This window comes from Sander lucioperca, chromosome 18 (assembly GCF_008315115.2).
Source record: "Sander lucioperca isolate FBNREF2018 chromosome 18, SLUC_FBN_1.2, whole genome shotgun sequence".
NCBI classification, from domain to species: domain Eukaryota; kingdom Metazoa; phylum Chordata; class Actinopteri; order Perciformes; family Percidae; genus Sander; species Sander lucioperca.
Window position 1 is genome coordinate 20277714 of NC_050190.1, and position 23939 is coordinate 20301652.

The window sequence follows — 23939 nt, forward strand, 5'->3', positions numbered from 1 at the left end:
GGGGGGGGGGGGAGGGGGAGTGTGTCAGCGGAGGAGTGATCTGAAGAAGAATGCAGTTGAAGAGAAGTGGGGAGAAAGAAAGGCTCAGCTCCTCAGTTGACAGAATGGATGTTGCGGGGCCGTGGTGGAAGAGGAATGGAGAAAGAGCGAGGGAAGGGAGGCACGTGACTAAATGTATTCTGATAACTGAACAGCAGATGTCTCGCATGGAGCTCCTTTGTTGCCTGAACAGCAGGACCCTGCACTTCAGTGGGCTCACTTCACACCGCATTCATTTGCCTGCCAGCTGCCAATTTAGTCGAGAGAGAGTGAAAAAGAAGGAGAAAGAGAGGGAGAGAGAGACAGGGAAGGGAGGGAGGCTCACACCAGTCCGTCCTTCCCCTCCCTCGCCATGTCTTGCAGAGAGGCTGCAATTCCGTTCTCTCCTTCCCCCGGTGGCCTGTACAATTAGTGATCTGCATAACCACCCACACCTCCACGCACTGCTCTCACAGAACAGAGAGGGAGCTGCCTTTGTCTTTTGGCTGCTGTACAATGGGTCGCTTTAGACTTGGCTGGAAGCCAGAAGTCGTGGCACAAAACTGCATGTTCTTGATGGATGATGAATACTCCCAGAGTCTTGTTTCCTCATGCAGCTGATTTGGCAGGTTAGAGATAAACTGCAGCAGCGGCAATCAACAGCCCTGAAGTTAAAACACTTCCTAAACTGTGGACAAGGAGAAGTTTCTGAATTGTGAACTCTTATTATCCTCCCAGGTACCTTTGCTCAATAGAAGCACGCGCTCATTAAGCCCACAAAGCCCACAGTTCATTAACGCCTGGGTGAAAACAAATTCACACCCCTCTGCTAAGTGATGCGGGCCGAGGCGTGATGGCTCGGGTGACTTAAACCACAACTTCACAGCTCACCTGATGCTCGTGACCTCGCTGAGAACCAAATCACATCTCACTGCATGCTACACATCCTCCGCCTTATGAGCAAGAAGAAAGAGACGAGTGTGAAGTTCCTGTTTTGTTCATATAATTGTGTATGAGCAGATTCCTTACGTAATATTAGAGGTAAACCTGAGGCAAAAGGCTTTATTTTTCTCTAAACTCCTTTGTCATTACGTTGTCCCTCATTGCACAGCAGCACTGTGAACTTCTGCTCTGTTTGACTTTCACCATGTCATTATCTTAATTGTAAAGGCCATTCAGTGATGGTGGGCGCTATGGAGGTTTGTAGGGATTGCAAGCCCCATTATTAAGCCTTGTGTGGTCCATCGTATGGGAGATAATGCGCGTATTGATCGACGGCCACCAGCTCATCTAAATTGTGCTCACTTGTTACAGTACAAAAGGCAGCAAGAGCAGATCCCTCTCATCACCCTCCCCAATGTCAATTCACAGGACGAGCAATGGAACGAGCATTATCCCCACTTCCTGAGTTGGAGAGAGGGGAGATGATAAAAACTTTTTGATTAAGGGAAGGGAATGTTCTATTTCATTCTGATTCGGGAAGCAGGAGAAAGAGCAGAGGATTAATCTTAAGGCCGTCGTTTTACTGCCTATCCCCACTCCTGTCTCAGAGCTGAAGAAGCGCGAGTGAATAATGGGGTGTCCATCAGCCGTGGGCTCAAACCCAGATTGGGATTTTCTCTGGGGATAATACAAAGCAGGGCGACAATTGATGATTCATAATGTACAGTTTTAGCCTGGCGATAGCGCCAGCTATTGTGGCGGGCTTGGCATTAGTATTACAGTATCTCGCAGTGAGGTGTTCCCGCCTGACAGCAATCTTTGGAAGTGTTCTTTTGCTGAGGATGGGAGAATCATAAGTTTATAAATATGGATACAGAGAATCATATATTCTGTAATTCATATATGTGACAAATTGCACTTTTAAGTCGTCTGAAGAAACATCCTCATTTAGTCATACATGCACCATATTTAAGGCTCCTTTTGAAAGGAAGGGAGGATCCAGCCATGGCAGGAATCAGCGAGGAATAATGGCGCCTTGTTGCGTTCACTTACTTGACTCCCTCATTTTGTTTCATCGCAGGTTTACCTGAACCGAGAACAATCCTGCTAACAAAGTTGTCTGGCTCTCCAGTCATGTGAGCAGCACCTGTCGTGTCAGGGAGGGGAGGCAGAGGCGGCGCTGGGGATCCATAGAGGGGACGCTATCCATCAGTGGTTCCATTTGATATTTAATTTAGACTTTTATGAGCCTTAGAGGATGGGCCATGTCATTTTTCTCTCCCAGGCTCTCTCTATAGGGATTGAGGATAAATTCCTTCCATCCGTGCAGCAGCCTAACCAAGGATCCCTCAGATTTATAACTGAATGTGATAGTGGTGGTGCTGGTGGTGGACGATGACTGGCCCACACACAGGAGATAGCACATGGGTCTCTGTCCGGGGTCATACCTCTATACTTGCTCAAACTTTGAAAGAAATTTGATAAAAAGTAAAAGACGCACTGATTCATTGCAGATTTTAGTAGTTGCCATAAAAGGTGACTGTGGACGTTATTGCATTGGCATTATATTAGTTAGAAAGAACTGTTATGATGATGTCATATCTGGCGTCTTTAGAAAATATTCTCATCTTAAAGCAGCAGAACAAAATCAATTAATTTAGCATTAATCAACAGAGTGTGATATTATGCATACATGTTTTTTATTTCCATGAGTTATGGATGGAGTAAAATACGCAATATTCTGAGAGGGTAATTTTAAGGAGCAGCAACGAGTTTTATAAACTAATCCTCTCCTAATGGTCTGTTTTAACGTAATTTATAGCTTCATTCATTACCCCTTTTGTATCAGTAATTATTTCTAAAATACCAAAGAGCCATCTTTTCGTTCCTGGTTCTTCTCTGGCTCTGATTTATCACCCCGGCTCTGGCCTGATGCTGTCTTCCCAAGGTGTGACATTTCAAAATATTTATAGCTCTGGCACATTAAAGGCCTTCCTTTGAAGGTGACCGACCGCTCTTCCACACCAGTGTAATTAATGGAATCTCAGCTTGTTCGCCTTGTGTTATTTATCCACTGTATTCTGCAGAAACACTATGGAAAACAGCAAGGTGTTGGCTTAGCTACCTCAGCTCATAAACGGGCATTTTATACCCTCCGGTACCAGGATGCATTGCACCGGGGGCGACAGGGAGACCATTCCACATCAAAGCCCCAAAAGTTTAATATTTTATTGATTAGATCTAAACCTTCTGTCCAAAGTGGCAATTAAAATTCAATTAAACTGACTGAAAGCATCATATTAAACTTCATCTCTTTATGAGCTCCAAGATAATGCTGGAGGACAAGACTTGAATATAATCACACCCTTTTTAGATTATATTATCCTTTTCAGTCACTATAAAAGTGACACTTTTAGGTATACTTTCAATATTTCTTATCTATAACATTCTAATGAACACATTTTATAGCCATTGAATCAACTATTATTGAGCATAGTAAAAAAGAGAGATGGTTACTTTTTGTTCTGCGCTGCACATTAGAAAATAATTAAGTTGCACCAAATTTCTTCACACAGGTAAATGAAATGCTATTGAACCAGTAACCTATAAACAAATTGATTTAGCATACTTTTAAAACCTCAATAATACTTACTAACATTGGATAGCTAATAAGGCGGCCTCAAACTTTTGTTTTATTGAAATGCGCACATCAATATTATTGTTTTAAGTCCATCATCAACAAGACTCAAGACTACAGCCTATGATAGTGGGCACAGCGATGCATGCTAACATATGCACACAAAGACAATATTAACATGATAATGTTTAGCAGGTATAATGCTTACCATGCTCACCATCTTTCAACATTTGCTAAATAACTTAAACACAAAGTATGCTACAGCTGAGGCTTATGGGAGTGTTAGATTTGCAGAACCAAAGTATTGGACAAAGATTTCGACCTCACTAGACGAATAATCAGAGGGACGCAATAGTTATATGCAGTCCATCCAGTAGTTCGTCGAGAAATTTCACTCTGAATCAAAAATGTCAACCTCATGGTGGCGCTGAAAGAAAAGTCAGGGTGTCAAAGTGACAAAGTCATTAGCCTCCTCCTCTGGGAACCTTGAATGTCTGTAGAAAATGTTGTGCCAACCCATCAGGTAGATGTTGAGATAATTCACAGAATAAGTCGACACTTTGACCTGCTGGTGGAGCTTCTTTTGGCATTATGGATCTCCATGACAGTCCATGCAATAGTTGTTGAAATATTTCCCAAATAAACCAAAAATGTCAACCTATAGTTAGGGCTGTGCAATTAATTGTAATTTTAATCGTGATTACGATTTTGGCTTCTAATTATCACAAAAACGATATAATAATAATATAATCGAATAATCGAGCAAAACGATTATTTTGCACATTACGATTTGCAAGTAAACTCTTATTTTGTCTTGTGTTCTGAATGGAAAAAAAAAGTTAAAATGGGAAAAGTATTAAGGGACATTTCACAGTTCAAAATGTGGATTTGTTTAACTTTTTTTTAATTTATTTTAAGTTCAATAATTGCAACATCTTTTCAAAAATCAATGAGTAATCGTGTTAAATAATCATGATTTCAATATTGACTAAAATAATCGTGATTATGATTTCTTCCATAATTGAGCAGCCCTACCTATAGTTGCGCGAAAGGAAAACAATCACCGACATCAGTAGATGTTATCCTCTGAGAAACATGAGTCTGTGTAGAAAATTTCATAGCAATCCATCAACTAGTTTTTGTGATATTTCAGTCTGGACCAAAGTGGTGGCCAGACAGACTGATATTGCCATACCTAGAGCCATGTTGCTAACATGTCTCAATTCTAACAAAAACAATAACATGTATATTCTATTTGTTGATCAAAAATAATGTCAGAACTTGTGTTGTAACTCCACCGTATATTTTCAATTTCTTCCTAGGGGCTCATTAAAGGTCGAAGGTCAGCGCTAAGCCACAGGAAGTCCATTGATCCCGCAGCATCCACTACAGTAAGCAGGCTATTTAGATGTACACAGAGAGCAGTGTGGGAGACTGAGAGAGGTTGTTATTACCGAGTGCCTTTCTGTTTCCCCAGGACTGTTTGCTCTGTGTGATTATTCTCTCCCGCTCCCTGAGCATCCAGGCTCCTGCCTCTGTGATAAAGATATTCATTTACCTGATATGAAAATCTTGTTCATGCCGATCCCAAATGACTCTAGATAGAAGAGGGAGAAAGCGGGGAGGTGAGAGACAGCAAAGTGGAGGTGATAGGCAGGAGAGTGGCTGGAAAGAATGACATGAAATATTAATACGTCCTGAGCCAGTGTGACACCTAAAGTTTGCATGATAACAAAATAAGGCTTTGTATCAAATGTGTGCCCAGGATTTCTTTTTTATTGATTTGTGGAGAAACCATTACCAAGACATACAAGTCAGTGGAAGTGGAGAGTATAAACTTCCCATAGGTTTGAATGTATTTGTCTGATAGGGATTCTGGGAGATAATGAAAACAATGTATGGATAGAGGTTGTGCATGACTGACTGTGTGCGCAATTGTAGGAATGTGTGTATGTTTTGTCTGTTCTTGACTATGTCAAGGAGTGTGCCACAGTACACTTCCTCCCCTTTCTGCTGATGAGATTCATATCGTTTTTACTGCCTCTGAATGAGGAAGCTTGGCATGCAGTGCTATCCATCCACTAACTCTTCCACCGATATGAAGTACAGAGATAGATATTTAACGCATCTTCATGGTTAAAAGGGTAAAATGAGATGCGGGCGTAGTCACTCCCCCTCATCATATAGCCAGCCATTCTTCTCTTCCTTTATTTTGTTTGAGTAAATGGCTCACTCATCTCAGGTTTTATTGTCTCTATCTCGGGGAGCGCTGCTTTCCCTATAACACGGTCACCATGCGCGGCACATCAGGCAAGTTCTTGATTCTGTACTCAGTAATTTAAAGCCTTTATGGAATTGCAATTTCAGGGCTCAGTGCTTGTTTTTCTAAAATGTACTCAAGGAATTAGCTACTCCAGCCACAAATCAGTTGAATTTATGCACAGTTGTAATACACTTTATGGGCTCATGGTACATTGCTTCAAAAACAGCAGATGTGAAATTATGATAAATATAATGAGGGATTTCTTTTTTTCCTCCTCACTCGCCTCTTTCTGTCCCTCACCCTCCTTCCCTCACTCTCTCTCTCTCTCTCTCTCTCTCTCTCTCTCTCTCTCTCTCTCTCTCTCTCTCTCGACTGTGAGAGAGAAGGATGTGAAGCGTGTTTACTTACCCCATACAATACATTTAATGTCTTAGTAAGGGCCGCCAACAAAACCTGATTAATGTCCTCATCTCTTTTATTAAAGATAAGAGTGGCACTGCAGTCAGGAGATAGAGAGAGTGCCATAAATCTCAGGCAAAATGAGCAGTCAAATAATCACTCATCAGAAATGAAATCTACATACATTAACACTCGCAGACATTCTGCGGTGAATATAAACACAGGGCTACGGGCGATGAAGCCAGCTCCATTTATCCACATATTCACAGTTAGGGGGAGGTAAAGGTGTCTGGAGAGGGTAAGCTCTCAGCTGGTGATGATGTTTAAGGGGGTCCTGTCCTGCTAAGCTGCAGTCCACCAGACTAACCATGTGTCCAGAGAAGCAGACGCACAATCATTAGGGCAATGGATGAGTTGGATGGCGGAGGCAATTAAGCATCACCCTGAATAGGACATAATGTTGCTCCATCCCTACGATTAATCAAGGCATGCATTAGACAGTGATGGGCGACCCTGTGCCTTTGTGACAAAATGATTCTTCATCCCGTGTTTGGGGATTGGGATCCTGAGGTCCCTAATGCGCCTTAGAGGCGCCCCAATGAAACCCTGTCATTTATTCTGTTTCTGCCCCTGACAACTATCAACCTGTCTTCTGCCAGCCAAGGAACATTATCTGAGCTCCCAAGGCGGTTAGCGACAGGGACTTATGAGTGGTGATAGCAGACAGGCCGATATGTAAAGCAATGATAATGGTACTTTTCTTTTGTACTATCGCGATCAGCAACCCAGGTAAATGTACAGTAATTGCTAAAAGTAACACAGTCTGATACAAAAGACCTGCAATAAATCCTCCTTTCACATTTTTTGTTGAGACTGTTTTAGATATTTATATATTCAACTGTGTGGTCATTTTGGAGGATTTAGTTTGTGCTGTTGAATTATGTTGCATTATACAGAGAGGCGTTTTTGCTATTTAGCCTACCCTCATTGATACAAATGGGGTGGACAAAAATAACACGTCAGTATAATGCAATACATTTCAACAGCACCACAAACTTGCAGCCTCCAGATTCACAATACAGTTGAATTAACACCTTTGTAAAACAGTTTCAACCAAAACAGAACAGTAAAGCCTTCATGAATCAACAGAGTGAGTGTAATTATATTCCTATATGTACCAGCATAGACAACAACAAAAAACATCTATAGATGCATGCAAACCTGTATGTACTGTACACATACAGTATACATTAGGGCTGGGCGATATGGAGAAAATCAAATATCACGATATTTTGACCAAATACCTCGATATTGATACCGCAACGATATTGTAGAGTCTATAGAGAGACTATTGGTGCTTTCACAAAATATTTACACAATGAGATTTTTGATAAATAATCATCAGTAATGTGGATATAATGACTAAGTGGGTAAAGGAAAATAATAGAACAGCTAGAGCAGTCTGGTAAGTTCAGAAAATGACAACTTTACTGTAATGTAGCCTTTAAAACCAGGAAAAGACAACACTTATGCCATATTACGATATTAGGGTCAAAATCAAAATCTAAGACGATATCTAGTCTCATATCACGTTATCGACATAATATAGATATATTGCCCAGCTCTAGTATACATGTGCAAGCAGTTATTTGTGCACACATGCATGAGGCCATATGTAAACTACTATACTACTATGCATCCACCACAAATAGAGCCACAAGTGCTTATACCATCTCACTCACATCACAGGCCTCCATGTGACAGATGTCATATGTTGTGATTTAAAAACAAAAACAAATGCCCAATTCACTATGACTGCTCTTTGTTTTGGTGTCAATCGTATCCTAATAATTAAATTTTTTTTTCTTTCTCATTTCATTTCGCTCAATCGCCACTGCTGTGGCACCTGGCAGGGACAGGCTGACGCGGTGTCTTTACGGCGGAAATTACAAGAAATGGATTTTCCATGCTTGATAGGAGTGTCAAATGACTTCATATAGAGTTGTGCAAAGTACTGCAGCTCAACTCAAAATATTGACAGGGATGCGCAGCAACGTCAGTGGTCTCACTGTGATAATGACTTGCTTACAAGCTAAAACTGTACATGTGCCTCAGTGACACGATGCCATAGCACATTTATTGTTGTTTATCCCTCAGAATTAGTCACTCGTGATCTAAATATCATGTCCTCTTTGTTTTTTGTTTAATTTTATAGTTGTCTGTGTGTTCACCCTGTAGCTTTTTGAAAAGATTCAATAGGTAGAGAATATGATAGAAAAATCTTTCATCATTTACTGTAATTTAACACATTATTTAAATGTATAAGATGTCCAGTTGTTCTGCTCCACAGTTTTCTGCCTCTCTGTAGCCTCCCTCTGTCCATATGTTACCTATTCACCTGTATTGCTGGATCATGAGAATGTCATTACCTCCATCATTAAGCCCAGGCATCTAAGAGCCTGTTAACCTGGAAAAGGCTTGGCTTTGCAGCCCTGTGCTGATGGTACAATATGCTCCTTGTTATTCTAGGATCATTGACGCTAAAGCCCCGGCAATCAAGTCAGTTTTGTCGAAGCTCATTGGCTCAGTGGGGTCTCATCTCATCTGCGAGCTTGGAATGAGGTAAGGAGTGTTCGGGTTAGTTGGGTCGTTAGGTAGAAATTCTTTGATAATGGTGCATGTTACATTAGAGCCTTACAAACCAAGGATAAGGGTTTCAGAGTCTGTGTAATGTAATTTTCAGAATGGTTACGGTAGATAAGAAATTCTCTTGAGGTGTGAAGTATGGAGATGAATAGTTCCTTATTAATCTAGACTCATCACATGCTATACAGCCAAGACACACTAGTTACAACATGAATAGATTCATGCATATCCATGACACTTTTATTGCAGATGATATATAGCCATATGCAGACCTTATGTAGTTAGTATAGGAGTGTGGTTGTTTCTGCTATTATCTTACTTGTTTAAAACAAGTGTCCAAACAACAGCTAATTTCATGTAGCATTAAAAAGACATTCATGCATGCCCAGTAGTTGTGAGCAATCTCTCAGCATTAACAGGAGACTGATGAAATGTTCACCCTGAAACAGCTGAACAGCTGAGGCCAGAGGTGTGACTTGCAGCCACCAGATCTCCCTCGTATGAAACTGTGTGGTGGTGGGACACTTTTTCATTGGTCCCCTGTGAGACCAACATCACACATGAAACTTTTGTCATGCAGCTTGGTGCAACCAAAGTTGCAGATAGCAATACCAATAGAGTACTTGATTTGATACTTTTTTTTATTCTACATTCGATACCCATCATGTGAATGGAAGCATTCAGTTGGGTAGAATGTCACCACCACTCAACCACTAGCTGCTGTGCTAGTGGGCCAGTCACATGTGAACAGCTCTAAATACTAAGAAGCAACCGCTCAGAGGTGCAAATCACAGTGGCAGCAAATTCAAAACGCTTCGTTGTTGAAGTTGTGAACAAAACATGGCACCATAGATTCTGAAGTCATCCAAAATTGACCCAGAATCCACAAGTTGATTTAAGATGCAGAATTTAAAATCCGTTTTCTCAACACCGCTAGCTTTCAGCCACCGTCAGTGGCAAAGATAATGGGATCGTAAGCTCTGTATTGGACGTTTCTTGCCAAAATGCACATTGGGAGTCGTAGTTAACTTCTCACCTTATGTTTGTATGTACACAGGCAATGTACCTGCAACTTCTTATAAAAGAACCAGGTATTTTCTTGCGCAACTGCTGTGGAGGTACTCCAATAATCACCTATATTGTCTATGGCAGGGGTCTTCAATGTGTTTTAGATCAGGGACCCCTAAGCTGAAAGAGAGACCAAGTAGGGACCCCCTACCCCATATATTGTATATAATTGAGTTGCATATTAAACTGGGCAGAATGGATGAAAAGAAATGGATATAATTTATGCATCATGTTTTAATGTTAAACATACATCTGGAAGGCACAGTGACTCCTTGAGCTCAACTGTATGGCTACTATAGTGGCTAACTTACCTATAGAAAGCTTGCCTTCATTGTGTAAATACTTTTTTTCACAAATAGGCCGATTTATCTTTGCTATTAAAATTTTGCAATCATATTAATGTATATTTTCAGACTTCATTTATTTTTTTGAAATGTTGAAATGAAATGTACATAACTCTGAGGAACCCCTAGGGGTCCCGGACCACCTGTTAAAGATATCTGGTCTATGGAGATAATTGTAATGTTTTTAAAAATGAAATTTATTGAATTCAGTTTTATTAAACTTTGTGTATGTCGAACTATTCCTAAATATGAACTTTAACTGGCAAATTGGATATATGCAGTATATGACAGTAAAATCACACAAACTTTATGAAAACCTCCACGATCAGGTTGCAGTTGCAATAGTTTTATTTTCACAGTTCAACCTATACGGCAACTTCTATGTGGTGCATGCTGGCACAACACGACTTTAAGGAATGTAAAGTAAGGATAAAATGTTACCACTATGATCGTATTTAGTATTGAGTTGTGCTGAAATCCTCAGCAGCATCTCTAGTTTATCCCTGTGGGATGTCAGCCTCTCAGAGGAAGAGGGGGCCATCTTTGAGGAGGTGGCGTCACACAGCTGCCATAGCCCAGCAAAGCTCCTCGAGGAAAGACATGTTGTCAGTGCACATTAATCATCGGGCCCACCATCGGAAACAGATTCCCCTCATAAGCAATTTCACTCATTAGAGTTACGGTGCTGATTTGCTGATTGGAGTTACGCTGAGGCTACTATACTGTGAGGGAAAGAGAGGAGAGCAGGAGTGAGAGGAGGGAAGGGGGGGGGGGGAGAGAGAAAGGGTCTGACACATTTACAGTGATGTGAAAGCTGAGATGTTGATTAATGTGCATTGTTCCTGTCACATAGACTGAATAAATAAATATCTAACAAAAGCAGAGGGAGAGACTCATTTACAAACCAGGAAATGAAAGTTCCATTTAGTTAGGGAGTAAGACAGTCTGGGATGACAGTCTGTAGACATGACTGTAAACAAGAAATCACCACAGTGTAAGTCAGGGCCATGTGTGCCCACATGCACAAAGCACCTGGTGTGGCTGTTTCAAGCATTCCTGAAAGAGACTCGGTTCAATACTTGTGGCATAGACAAAACATTAAGAGGAGAGCCCCACTGCCCTGTCAGCTCCTCTGCAGTCCACCTCTGTGATAAGTGGACTTCCTGGTTAACATCTTGCAATCAGGTTTTGAAAGCCCTTGGGCTGTGATTGGCTTCAAAGCAATCTTGCAGCTCACAATTCAAGCAGGACATGAATACTAAAAAAATACTATTTATTTATTTATTTATTATTTTACAGAATTTAAAAGCCATCTTACGTGCTCCAAGTGATGCATGGTGATAACAGAATATTCTACAACATCCCCATCCCCGTTTAGGTCATATTAAGGATAGGCTGTTTATATTGATCTTCATATCCCATTCACAAACACCCTTGTTTACATAAATAAACAACATTCTGTTTGCTGCTATGGAAACAGAGTTTACACAGGCCGCAGAAGCACCATTTAATGGAGTAAGATGTTTACATGCCTGAGAATGCTGGCTAATAATGGCATATCTCAGCTGTCATACTCTGGTTTCTCATAACTGGGATATGTGTTTATCCAGGCTATTGGCAGTGGAATATGGTGTTTACAAGCTACAACTCTTAAACGTAACACTTGTGTATTCCAAGTAATTTCAGAATATTAATGTGAACAGTGGTTCTGTGATAATCCTCTGGCAGTAATAGATATGGAAAATACCAAAGTTGTTGCTCATCATTTCATGTTAAATTCCAATTATTGTTTTTACACTTTCTGACATGAAATCCAAGCAGTTATGTTCCTCCAGTAGCAGAACTTTGTGAACAGACTGAATCCATTGTCTAACAGTGCCAACTTTGTGCCGTGTTTTGGTTTGATCCTATCCATTACATCTTCTCAGTCAAGTCCCTGCGTGACCCCCCCCCCCCACACACACACACACACACACACACCCGTTAGATCATTATTCCGTTTTAGGGCGCAGCAAACATCTGAGGCCGACTAAACTTTCCCTGTGGAGTGAAGCCAAAAACCACATGACTTAATGGTGACAAACATTAGCCAGCGCTCACTTCAGCAACATTACATGCTAACAGAGACATGGAGCAAGTTCAACCAAATAAATGGCCACTACAGGTTGTGTGTGTGTGTGTTTATATGTATTTCTGTATACTCTCCTCTGTCACGCCTGCATCATTTCTGTACTTTGATCATTTTCCTTGTCATGTCATTCTTCTTTGACTATGTACAGAGATACACAGCGTGCGCTAATTAGGCGGGTGTTTTTTTTTGTCAGGTGAACGATGGCTACCGATACACCCCTCTGTCATTTTCTTCAAGAGAAAATGCACTCGTGCAGGAATTCCTCTGTCTGCTTCCCTCGGCTCCTTTTTTCTCCCTGCATTTGCAGATTCCTCCGTCCGCCCGGGCAGCCCGGGAGAAGTCGTTTTACAGTTCAATCAGGAATTCTAATAAACTGACCTGTGCTTTAATGACTAATTCATTGTCTCCTTTACTACCTTCATGGGTATAAAGCGGATTAATGACTTGAGCAAGGTTAAAAACAGTACCACTGTGCTTTCCCTTCATCTATTATCAATCATCCTTTAGATTCTTAGGAGAGCAACGGAAATTGAAGGGAAATTAGTAATCCTTTTGATGGATGATAGCATAGGTAGGAGTGTATGCGTAAGATATAAGTGTGGCTATAGTATTAAATAGAAATCGCCTGATAAGTAGCATCGCATGAGGAGCTTGCATTTTAAGACATGCCACATATATGGAGCAAACTGTAATGCTGTATGACAGGAGAATTGTCATTCTGTGACAACAAAGCCACCACAGTTTTAGACAACCCGAGAGAGGAAAATAAGTCATATTTTTGATTATCCTCTCAACGCTGGACTCATAAATACCTGTTATCAAAATGGCCCAGAGACATAATCTCCTATATTGCACAGCACAGTTCTTTACAGTGTGTTTACAACAAAGATTTTAGGAAAGAACTCCAAGGAAAAAACTCCACAGCAGTTTAGAGAATAGAGGTTAAGAATTTCTCGCAAGTTGTTAAACTTCTTTGACAGTTTCTTTACTTTTCCTCACGCTGTACTTCTTTCTTGTTGTTCAGAAATCCCATGGAAGAGGAATATAAAAAAAGGGGAGGCAAAAGGGGAACGGAGAGGAAGAGGAAGAGCGGGTATAAGGCTGCCTCTCTTTGTTTACCATTCTATATTCCCAACATACGTACGTACGCCTCTGCTGCATCTCTGGGCTCTTCCCGTTCTTGGCCCAGTCATTTCTGACAATGTTAATGATTTAGTAGAGAGCCCTCCACAACGGATGATTTGTGACATGTAGGAAGGCTCGAAACGGGGGAGGACTAGGCAGGTTTCTGTGGGGAGTGTTTGGGATCCAGGGATGCCTTGAAGATAGTGATTCATTATATTTAAGACAAGTGTGACATCCTACTTCAAGGAAGCAGCACACATATGTATGGAGGGAGAGATTTTTCGGGTGGCCAAAGTGGGGAGGGGTAGGCAAGTACAAAGGAATGCCGCAGTGTTTTTTGAGATGACATAGGAATAGGAGGCAGGCATATGGAGACGGCAGACTGGAAAATAATGGGTAATGGAGGAATTTAGCCTCGGGCTATGTGCCTGCTTTGCCTACTTCTGTATAACTAGTATATTTATAATTCAAATACATACCTTTAATAATTAACAACCAGTGAATATTAAAGGAGAATGCAGGATATCTTTTCTACAGATGGAGTCAGGTGAAAAATAGTATTACTTTTTAAATTTGACAACAACACGGAACAAAGGCCCGAAGAGCGTAAACAAAAAAAGTTGGCTGCCATTTTGGGCCAATTCTTTATCTTGGGCTCATGCAAGAAAACAAAAGGCGGCCTTGTATGAGTGTGAGATTTATTTTTAACACATGAGTGTGTCTTTGCAATACAAAAATAACTTGATGTCACTGGATTTTAAAAGCTGGTTACATATTTGTGTTTGTCATCGATTACAGTACGTTTAAATTAAACGACATTCAGTCACTGGCTGCTTTAACAGTAGGCTTATTGTTTGTTTGGTTTCTGTCAGTGAATCATTCTGTAAGTCAGTTGAGGGCAACTCCCTGGAAACTTAAGTGTGCAGTTACACAAGCAAACATCTCACAGATTTTCCTGGAGTGTCTCGTTCAGTATTCAATTGTTGTCTGAGTCATAGAGAACTTTTTGCATGACAGCACCAGTATTAGTCTTGAGTTGACACCTTTTTGTCTGGCCAAATTGTAAATCTGCGTTGCGACATACACGTGACATGGAGTATGACATTCATGTGACTGAGTGATAATGATCCACTCTCATTATACACACCCTATACTTTACATAGAATTATGTAATTTCAGACACATTAAGGCTGTGGCGAATTAGAGCTGTGTTACCAGATGCATTGAAATTCAGTATATTTATGCAGAGCTCCAAGTGTGCCTTTTAAAATAAAATATCCCAAAGGACAGTGTGTTTTGTAGTCTGTACACAAGTGGCACAGAAAAGCTCTCATAGACTATGTCAACCCATGTTATGCAAACACCAGAGTTCAACAAAAACCAACACATTTGCATATTGTGGATCTGAAATGTGTTCCGCTTTTGTGCAGGCCTCATTTCTATCTCTACGCTTTGATGTAGCTCATACATATTGACGACCCGCCGAAGAAAACCAACCATGTTAACTAAAGCATGAGCTCAATTTGTGCATCCCGTTTATAAAAATGGTGCATTATTTTGTCCCAGTTATATTTCCAGGGTTAATTAGCAAGTGAGAGATTGGACAATTAGTTCATCCATGCTAATTGATTATAATATTACAACTAGGTGATGATAGGATGAATGTAGACTCCTCGTTCCATATTCCTCTAAGGGATTCGATAATATATACAATGCTTCTGTGTAATGAGGGTTTTAAAAGACCAACTCAGCTAGGGAAATTGTTAATTCAATTCCACTCAGATGACACTGAGTTTTTCAGGGCGCAAATGAATTGAATTGAATCGCAGGGCTTTTACGGAATGGCAGTGTCCTTTTTGATTTTGACTCATGTCAACACAATTGATGTAGATCACTGGTTCATTTCTGTCACTGGCACAATAGGATGTGAACTTTCAAAGACCTGATCGTATCTAGGTCATTTTTTCCTTCTGCTTGTAATTGGAAAGCCCATTCCGTTTCATATCTGCAACTTTCAGAGATGCGTGCAGCTTCGGAGGGAGAAATGCTGTGAATATAGAAGGAAATGAAGATGTATGTGTTTTCCTCAGGGGCAAACGTGGTGTCTTTAAACACGATGCCTCCCCGGCACAACACTGCCAGTGTCCATATTAAACCACAAGTATAGAATTACACATTCTTTCCCAATTCACTGTACCTCCCCATATCTAACTTTACAGTCATATGTAGGACCACTTCTCTCCTCGGGTGTCAGATGTGTGGAGTGTGAAGCTCAGGTATGGACCTCTAACCACCTCTCGCTGGTGGCCCCACTCCAGCTCCATCACACTGTGACAGTCTGTCATGAGGCACAGCTGCAGGAATGAGTGCTGATGTAGTTCACCTGGAAAGTTACAAAGGAAGTGCTCAAACTCCCACTTGAGATACGACAAATCAAAGGAAATTTAAAAAGTTGCAGCAGTCATGCCACTACTTTTGATATAGCAGAAGAAAAATATATTTCTGTGCTCAGTTATATATTGCCTTTTAGCTTACATGTTAATTATGTATATTCTCACACATTTCTCGTGTTCAATTTGAGAAGTATTACTTTTTATATCTTGTAAGTCATCATTCTGAAGCACTAACACCTTATACTGTATTTCCAGAGAACCATTTTGTGAAAAATGTCTCCTCGAAATGTTCATCCTCAGGTGCAGCAAATAAAAAATAAGATTCATGTTTTAAATGCTGAAGTATTGCACTTCTTTACCGTGCTTAATAATTAATAGCCCATCCCATCACCCTATGAATATTTACATGCAAAGTGTCCCTGGGAGCCTTCCACATGCCAGAGGGAGGGAAGCCTGTGTGTTTATAGCATTAAACACTTAAACATCGTCACCAACCCTATTTTGCCTCCAACCACGAAAAGCAGACACTAAAGCATTGCGAGCATTTTATTTGTTGTTGCACAATGTAACCTATTCAACTTCCATTTAGACGTGGCAAGTCAAATTACAGGTACTCTCTCTGTGCTCAAGTGAAATCCCAGGATGCCGCTTGTCTGGTTCGAACGTAAAGGGAGCAGAAATTAGGTTTTGCACGGGTTGTTTCCAGAGCGATGACATTGCTCATTGAGATCACCTTCCACTTACTGTGTCAAAGTGTCAAAGGTCTTGTTGTCAGCCCTGCTTGAATCAGGGCGTCCGCAGGAAGAAATTACATTTTATATTAGATTATGTTGTAATGCAGTGGGAGAAAAGGGGTGCACACTGAATTCAAACGTTCATTTGAGCCCTGTGCAACTTTCAGCAAGAGGAAAATAAAAATACAAACTGCAATTTATAAATGATTGCTGCGGTTATCTCAGCTAATTACGCTGAGGACTTTGGACTTTTGCAATGCCAGACATTGACGTGATATTCAAGTCTAATCTTGGCAACCAGTTTGTCTTTATTCCTCTCGTCCGATCCAGAAATATAGAATGAATGCTGTAACAGAAGTTTGGAAACATTGCATGACCGCCTTGCTTCTGACAGCTTCGGATTTCCAACCTCTAACGTTTGAGAGGGACTCAGCAGTGTGCACATCAGTAAGGAGCAGGAATATAGCAAAATCCCTCTTGTTGAAGTTGCACTGCAGCCACTATAAAGGATACCACAAGCTAATAACGGACAAGTAGAATATGTAATACAAATAAATCCGCTGTTACTAGTGAACCTGGGCATGTTTGGCTCTGTTGCTTCCATTGGTGATATTTATCTAGGAAGGGAAGGCTGAGTGTTGTTGTTGCGTCTCTGCAGGTCCCCGAGCTCTCAGATCTCCTCTCTGTCTCCTGTGTGGATAAGTAGTGGCTGCAAAGGCAATGCCGGTCTTTGATATTTCACTCCTCATTTGAATCAGTGGTCGCTTTATTTGACAATGCCAGGTAATTACCTGGGTACCTTGCTTGATCATGTGAACTCCTGCAGAACCAGAGTGGAGGGAGGGAGGGAGGGAGGGAGGGAGAGTTGGGCTGTGGGTTTCAGAGGGGAGATGGAAATGGGACCACGTAAACAGGAAGAAGAAGAAAAAAAACAAACAAACCATCTGCATTTGCTTAGCTGCATTGTTTTCGGCAAGTATTTCAAACAAGCAGAGTCATGAGTAAGGCTGTGTTGTGTTAAGCAAGTCGTGTGTGTTTTGAAACGTTCAGCAGTGGTGTTTCTGCTGGGACGGTCCCATGCTGTGAGGGGAGGTCAGACATAGACAGGTTACTACATAAATGCTTTTACCAAGAGAGAAGATACACTAAGTGCAAGTTTATTATAACTGAAATTAATAGTTTTTATCTCTTGGGTTCAGTCCTTTGATTAAGTGTGTGTGTGTGTGTGTGTGTGTGTGTGTGTGTGTGTGTGTGTGTGTGTGTGTGTGTGTGTGTGTGTGTGTGTGTGTGTGTGACTGCGTGTGTGAGAAATGATTCAGTGAATAGAGTGAAAATTGTGTCTGCACACCTTTTGAAAAAAGAGAGCAGAGGACCGGAGGGGAAAAAAGAGAGGAGCAAACCTGAAAGACAGTTTAAAAATGATTTAATGCCATTACATGAAAGCATCGGGAAATTACAAAATGTACAATCAATTTTCAGGGAACAAAGTATAATGTGTTACATGTACCTGATACATGCGAAAAAGATATTCAGATTATTTATGTTTAAACAAAAATGTAACTGTGATTTTATTCCATTCACAAATAACAAAAAATGCCGATACTGAATGAGGGTTAAGTTCAGTATTTGGAATAGTTGGATATGGAACCATGTCAATGATGTTTATTGAATAGGAGAGCAGTGTTTACTCTGTTGTGTGACTGGAATATCAAAATCCGTCACTCCATGTGAATGCAGCTGGTTCAGGCTGACTGACTGAGCTCTCCTCAGAGGAAACCAGTAGACAACTTAGGCTTGGCCCTGAAGTTTAACTGAAGCACTGTGGCAGCATTTCTTAAAGAAAACACAATATATATCTCTTCTGTACACAAATATGAAATAAAAATAAATTTTAGCATTGAAAGCATTATCTATAAAAGCCTTCTTTTTTTCCAACACATAAATAAGACTGATGTTTTAATGGCCTCCCTTTAAAGGACAAATAAAGGAGAATGACGCAAGTCACAGAAGACAGGCTAAATATATCCCAACTTTTCACAAAGACGGTTTTCTCACCTTTTAATGAATTGGACTATATGAATCAAGGAGTATCCATTCGTGTAGATAGTTTTTGCCTGGTATCTTCGGCGTGAGTTGGGATAAGATATGCAAATCTAGTGTCTTTACAGCATGTTGGATGGCTCTGACTCTCCCGAGTTTGAACGCGGCATGCATTATTTCGCATCTGGACAAGTTTAACAGTTTGCATGGCACTCGGAGGCAGCGTGCTTCAACAATTTTATTCACTTTCTAATCATAATGGAACCATGAAAACATTTTCCCCGCTTCCGGACTGGACAAAGAACACACAAGTGGAATTACTATTCATTTCAAAGTGGAGAGGGGAATTAAGACAATTTAATAAAGGCTTAAACCTTCGGGGTTGTCTCTGCAGCGCCTAAAGACATATTTTCTCTGATCAGCGGAGGAGGGCGACTTTATTGGACATGTTTCTATTTCCAAATCCGCATAACCGGCAACGATGCGTGTATTTCCTATAATGTAGATAAGGGAGAGAGGGTTTGATATGTAATAAAAGGTGGGTCTGTGCTGCCTGTTTAAGCCCCTTAAGCCTGATAAATGATGAGCGACAGAGGCACAGCAAGAGGGTCACCGCTATTAACTCCTCGCTTTCCCGGCCTCCACTTAAACTTCTCTCAATTACATCTGGTAATGTGGCTGGAAACGGGCCTTATAGGCTTCGACCTGTTCAATCTAACTGGAATAAAAAAAAGAAAAAAGAAAAGAACGGATACTCAAATCTCTACAAGCGCCTTTGTGGATGTATAGGCTGTCCCTAAAGCCACGTGTTAAAGGGGAAACACAGGGATTATCGTCTTTGGCGTTACTAACATGCACACCAGGTATTCTGGGACAAACACCCAATGCAAGCTCATTAAATCAGCATTTGGTGTATCCGCACAGGCGTTAACGACGGGCTCTAATCTCGGCGGTGACCTGCTCCAACTGAGTCACAGCCGAGCAGAGCCGAGAGGCTGCATACAGGCTGCACACAGGGCGCAGAGCACAGAGTTTGGCAAGAAAATATTTATTTTTTACACGTTAGGAAAATGCACTCAGCTTTAAAATTAGATTGGGGGGGGGGGGGGCGCAATATAGCTTTACACCTGAAATAATTTTATTGAGAAGATTAGATAGAAAGAATTTTAAGATTATTTTTAAGCATTAATATGTTATTATAACAATGTTTGTTACTTCGACGCGCTGTTTCCAAATTACAATATGAATCATTTTAATGTTTTTTTTTTTCTTTTTAAAATGTTAAGCTTCACTTGATTGATATTGTAACTCTTATATTATCGTGTAATAGCAGATAATAAAAGTCGTCCAGATTATATCAATATTAAAATAACCAATAGCCTAAACATCAGTGTGTTTTGGGGTTAGATAAGGCTGCCTATTAAATAATTATATAGGCTATCTAATTGATTTGGATTTATATATATGAAGGCAGACTTGCATTCAAAATGAATTAATTAAAAAAAACACACATAAATTCACAAATTAAAAAATAGTAATTGCACACGTCATTAAAGACAATCTACGACTAATAAAGGCCACATTTTTCTAGTTTTTGTGACATTCACAATCCTGGAACACGATCAGCTGTGAACGGTGTAAACAGTTAAACCGAATTTATGGTTGCAGCATTGCTGGCAAATAAATTAAGAATCAAAAGAAACAAATGCACGGCACGCTCGATTTGGACACTAAAACAATCTAAAAAAAAATCTGCGTTTTATAATAGATTTCTATCTTAGATGTACGTTTCTGTGTTGTCAGAAATTAATAACTTGATTGCAGTCCATTTCATTTTAATTTTAAAATACGGTTTTGTTCATATTTGTGGACATATTTTGTTTAAATTGAGTCAATATTATTTTTTATTTCGTGGGCCTTCTCTCGTTTATTACAAAGCTTTGGACAGCTCGGCCTCCGCGGCGGCCGCGAGGTGTCGCTAGAGGGCCGCATAACTCCTCGAGACTATGAAGAGAAAAGACACAGTTACATTTGGTGTTGGCCTCCTCTCTCTCCCTCTCTCCCTCTCTCTCTCTCTCTCTCTCTCTTACTCTCTCTCCCCCTCCTCCCTTTACTAACCCTCTGACACCAGACTCTGAGAATCGGTGGAGGGGAAAATGAGGCTTTGGAGCTGAAGAATTTACAGTTAGTCGCGAAACTTTTACAAGTATTTGAGTTGCTCACTCCACTTTCTGAAACCCTATAGTCACATTTCACTCGGGGAGGGGGGTCAAAAAGAGTTCAGATTTAGATGACTGAGGTAATGCGTTCTGCAAGAAGCACTGAGGAGCGAAGTTAATATAAACAAATCATAAATAAAATCATCTAAAACATGTCTGCCAAAGAGGAAAATCAAATGCAATTTGTGGAGATGATCTGACCCGTTGCCTTCTTTACAGCTGGAACAAACACAAAGCTGCATTACATTCATTTAGTGCAGAAAGTAAACTTTTAAATTACATTACGCATCAGTAGCTGTATTTCTTTCAATTTTCAAACTGCTGCTGCAAAAAAAGAAGAAGAAATGGACAGGCTGCAAGCTTTTTTACTTCCCGAGCCTCTCCAGTAGTCTATGATCCAGTCTTATCTCAGCGCCTCTGTGCATTAGCTCAGCTCATTTACATAATCTCAAACATTGAAGAGGGCCAAAGAAGAACAAAGTTACAAACAAGATTAGGGCGATTTTATTTGTTCCTGTGGTTGAGCGCCAATTGTTTCTCCAGGAGTGTTTAAGGTCACTAAGAGGATTTGAAGCTCGTTTCATATCAGTGATCTTTTTGAGGGAATTAAATCAACAATGCTTTCTCTCTCTCTCTCTCTCTCCATATTTAGCAACAGGCTTGTATGTGTGTGTGTGTGTGTGTGTGTGTGTGTGTGTGTGTCTGTGTGTGTGTGTGTGTGTGTGTGTGTGTGTGTGTGTGAACAACCGAGCCCTGCAGGGCAGGAGAGGGGGAGAGGGATTGTAAATCCTGCAAAGAGTAAACAGAGGAGTGGAAGTTCAGTGCTGGAGCTCGGTGGCATGCGGTCCTGGTGCACCTTTAGGATGTGACATGCAGTGGATCTTTAGCCTGCTGATTGTCCCAGTAGTGTTTTCCTTGAAATGGATCCTCTCCCCCCCACCCTAATGAATCCAAACGCAGCTGGCCATGTCCCACACGGACACCGAGAGCTTTAACCCTAAACTGACCTCAATTTGACACCACCAGATGAAATTTTACCGCCTGTTAATGCCATCCTCTGATTTTTTTTTTCATACGCATAAGACCTGTGTGTGCACCTGAAAAGGGTCGCAACGAGAAAGCCACTTGTGAGAAATCTAAAACTCCTTAAAAGCTGTAATTGTCTGATCGGTGTCCTCCTGGAATTAGCTGGCTTGTAAACGCGGCCAGGTTATAAGCAAAGGGAGTTTATGTTGGCACAGGTCTTGTTTATGAGCGAAATTAATTTGAATTACCTATTGAGTGAATGATAATTAAAATGAAATTAGAAAATTAAACACCGACTCGTGTAATGTCGCATCAAAAGCTGTTATTAGGCGAAATTAACCCATTTCGCAACCTAAATGTTGTTAATGATGATGTCTTGTGTGTATGGCTTCCATTAATTACTCAAATAAATAGTTCACAAAAGGAGTTTAAAAATGTCCGCGTCGTTAGTAGGAGTCGTTGCTGGAAGTTTTATAGGGAAGGATGTGTTTCTGTGGAGCCGTACATTGGACACGCATAATTAGCTTCTGCTATTTTCACGCGCTCCTCGGGTGTTTACATCACTCTCCTCGGGGGCAAATCACATATTTCCACAATAAATGCGAAATAAAACGCGGTAACATTGCAAGATCTGGAAGTATGTATATTTAACAATTCGCTGCAGCGTTTGGGTTTTTAGGATACTCTATCGTTTAAACATACATATGAGAATATGTTATATATATTTTTATAGTCGAGCTTTAAAACTTTCCCTTTACTGCGCCTGAAATGACGCGCGTTCACAACAAAGCGGTAGATACAGTATATAAGGTTCATACTACTTACCGTGGTTGTCCAAAGGAGGAGGATGAAAAAAAAGTCAAGCGTGAGTGCACAAATCAATGTGAACGATAGTATTTAGCTTATGAAAATATCAGTCTTCAATAGCAGAGTCTGCCGGACTGGTTGTGTTTACAGAGTGTAAGAGAGACTTGGAGACGGTGAATGCCTTGGCTCTCTGCGCACCGCTCAGCAGCTCCTTCCCGGGGTATTGCACGTTGAAATGTCCACACAGCCGTTTGTCAAACCCTGCAGTCCTACACTCCCCACTTTATGCCAACAAACATAACTGTTGTCACGGTTTCATTTATTGAATCGTTTTCCTTTAAAAAAAAAAAAAAAAGAAAACTGCTATTTCTGTAATCGACCTCATCAACTCTGTTTGCTATTTTGTTTGTTGGGAGAGTTTATTGACCCTCCAACAGTAGCCACAGCCCATGTCCCTGAGCGTGTGTCTACCTTAATCCTAACCATGTGAATAATTAATTTCCACCATCAAAAATGTCACGGAGCCATAAATGGAGCCTTTATGTGAGAACCTATCAATACAGCCATGATGCCATATTAGCATTGATGGAGCTAAATATTAAAGGGGATAGGTGGCCTGCTTCTGTTTTGTGCGTAAAAGTGCTCAGGCTCCAAAAAGGGCTTCACTGCAATCGATGGCCAGAGCGTTGCTCCTCCTCTAAACTTCAATCTCCTCACATGATTGATGATCTTGGGGAGCTTTGATAATTGACTACTCTGAGGTAAGGCACGGATTTCTATCAAGAGAGGGGATTGGACGAAAGAAACATACAAAATTACTTTCTCTACAAAAGCTTTTTTTTTTTTTTTTTCCTTTTGGAAAAGTTCATTCTGGGCTTAGAGGGGTGCTGTGTGTCGTTTAATTTGCTAAAAAGAGCAGAGCAATAATTAGCTGTAAGATTAGGAGGTATTACTGTGATATTAGGCACACCGGCTTATAACCACAAAACAGATAACAAGTAAGCGTCATGGTCATATATTAAACACAGCATTCATAAGATGTCCTGAAGATGTTTTATAATATTTAGTTTAATTTCTATCATTGACTGTAAGGATGGATGAAAGCTCAAATATTTGTATATTTACATTTTGCCATGCGTTAAAGTG

General features: G+C 40.6%; 2 long non-coding RNA genes across 2 annotated transcripts in view; one reads left to right on the forward strand and one right to left on the reverse strand.

Annotated features, from left to right (window-relative positions):
* Window positions 1–16417, forward strand: part of LOC118493722 — a 108585-nt gene extending 92168 nt beyond the window's left edge. Inside the window, exons 2-3 of the long non-coding RNA XR_004895686.1 lie at window positions 8790–8882; window positions 15794–16417. This is a non-coding gene — a long non-coding RNA (uncharacterized LOC118493722). The remainder of the gene's footprint in view (window positions 1–8789; window positions 8883–15793) is intronic.
* On the reverse strand, window positions 1439–23054 carry LOC118493724. The gene is made up of 3 exons (XR_004895687.1): window positions 21162–23054; window positions 6929–6938; window positions 1439–1452 (listed from the first exon to the last, which is right to left on the reverse strand). It is a non-coding gene; the product is annotated as an uncharacterized LOC118493724 (long non-coding RNA).
* Window positions 23055–23939: the final 885 nt, after the last annotated feature.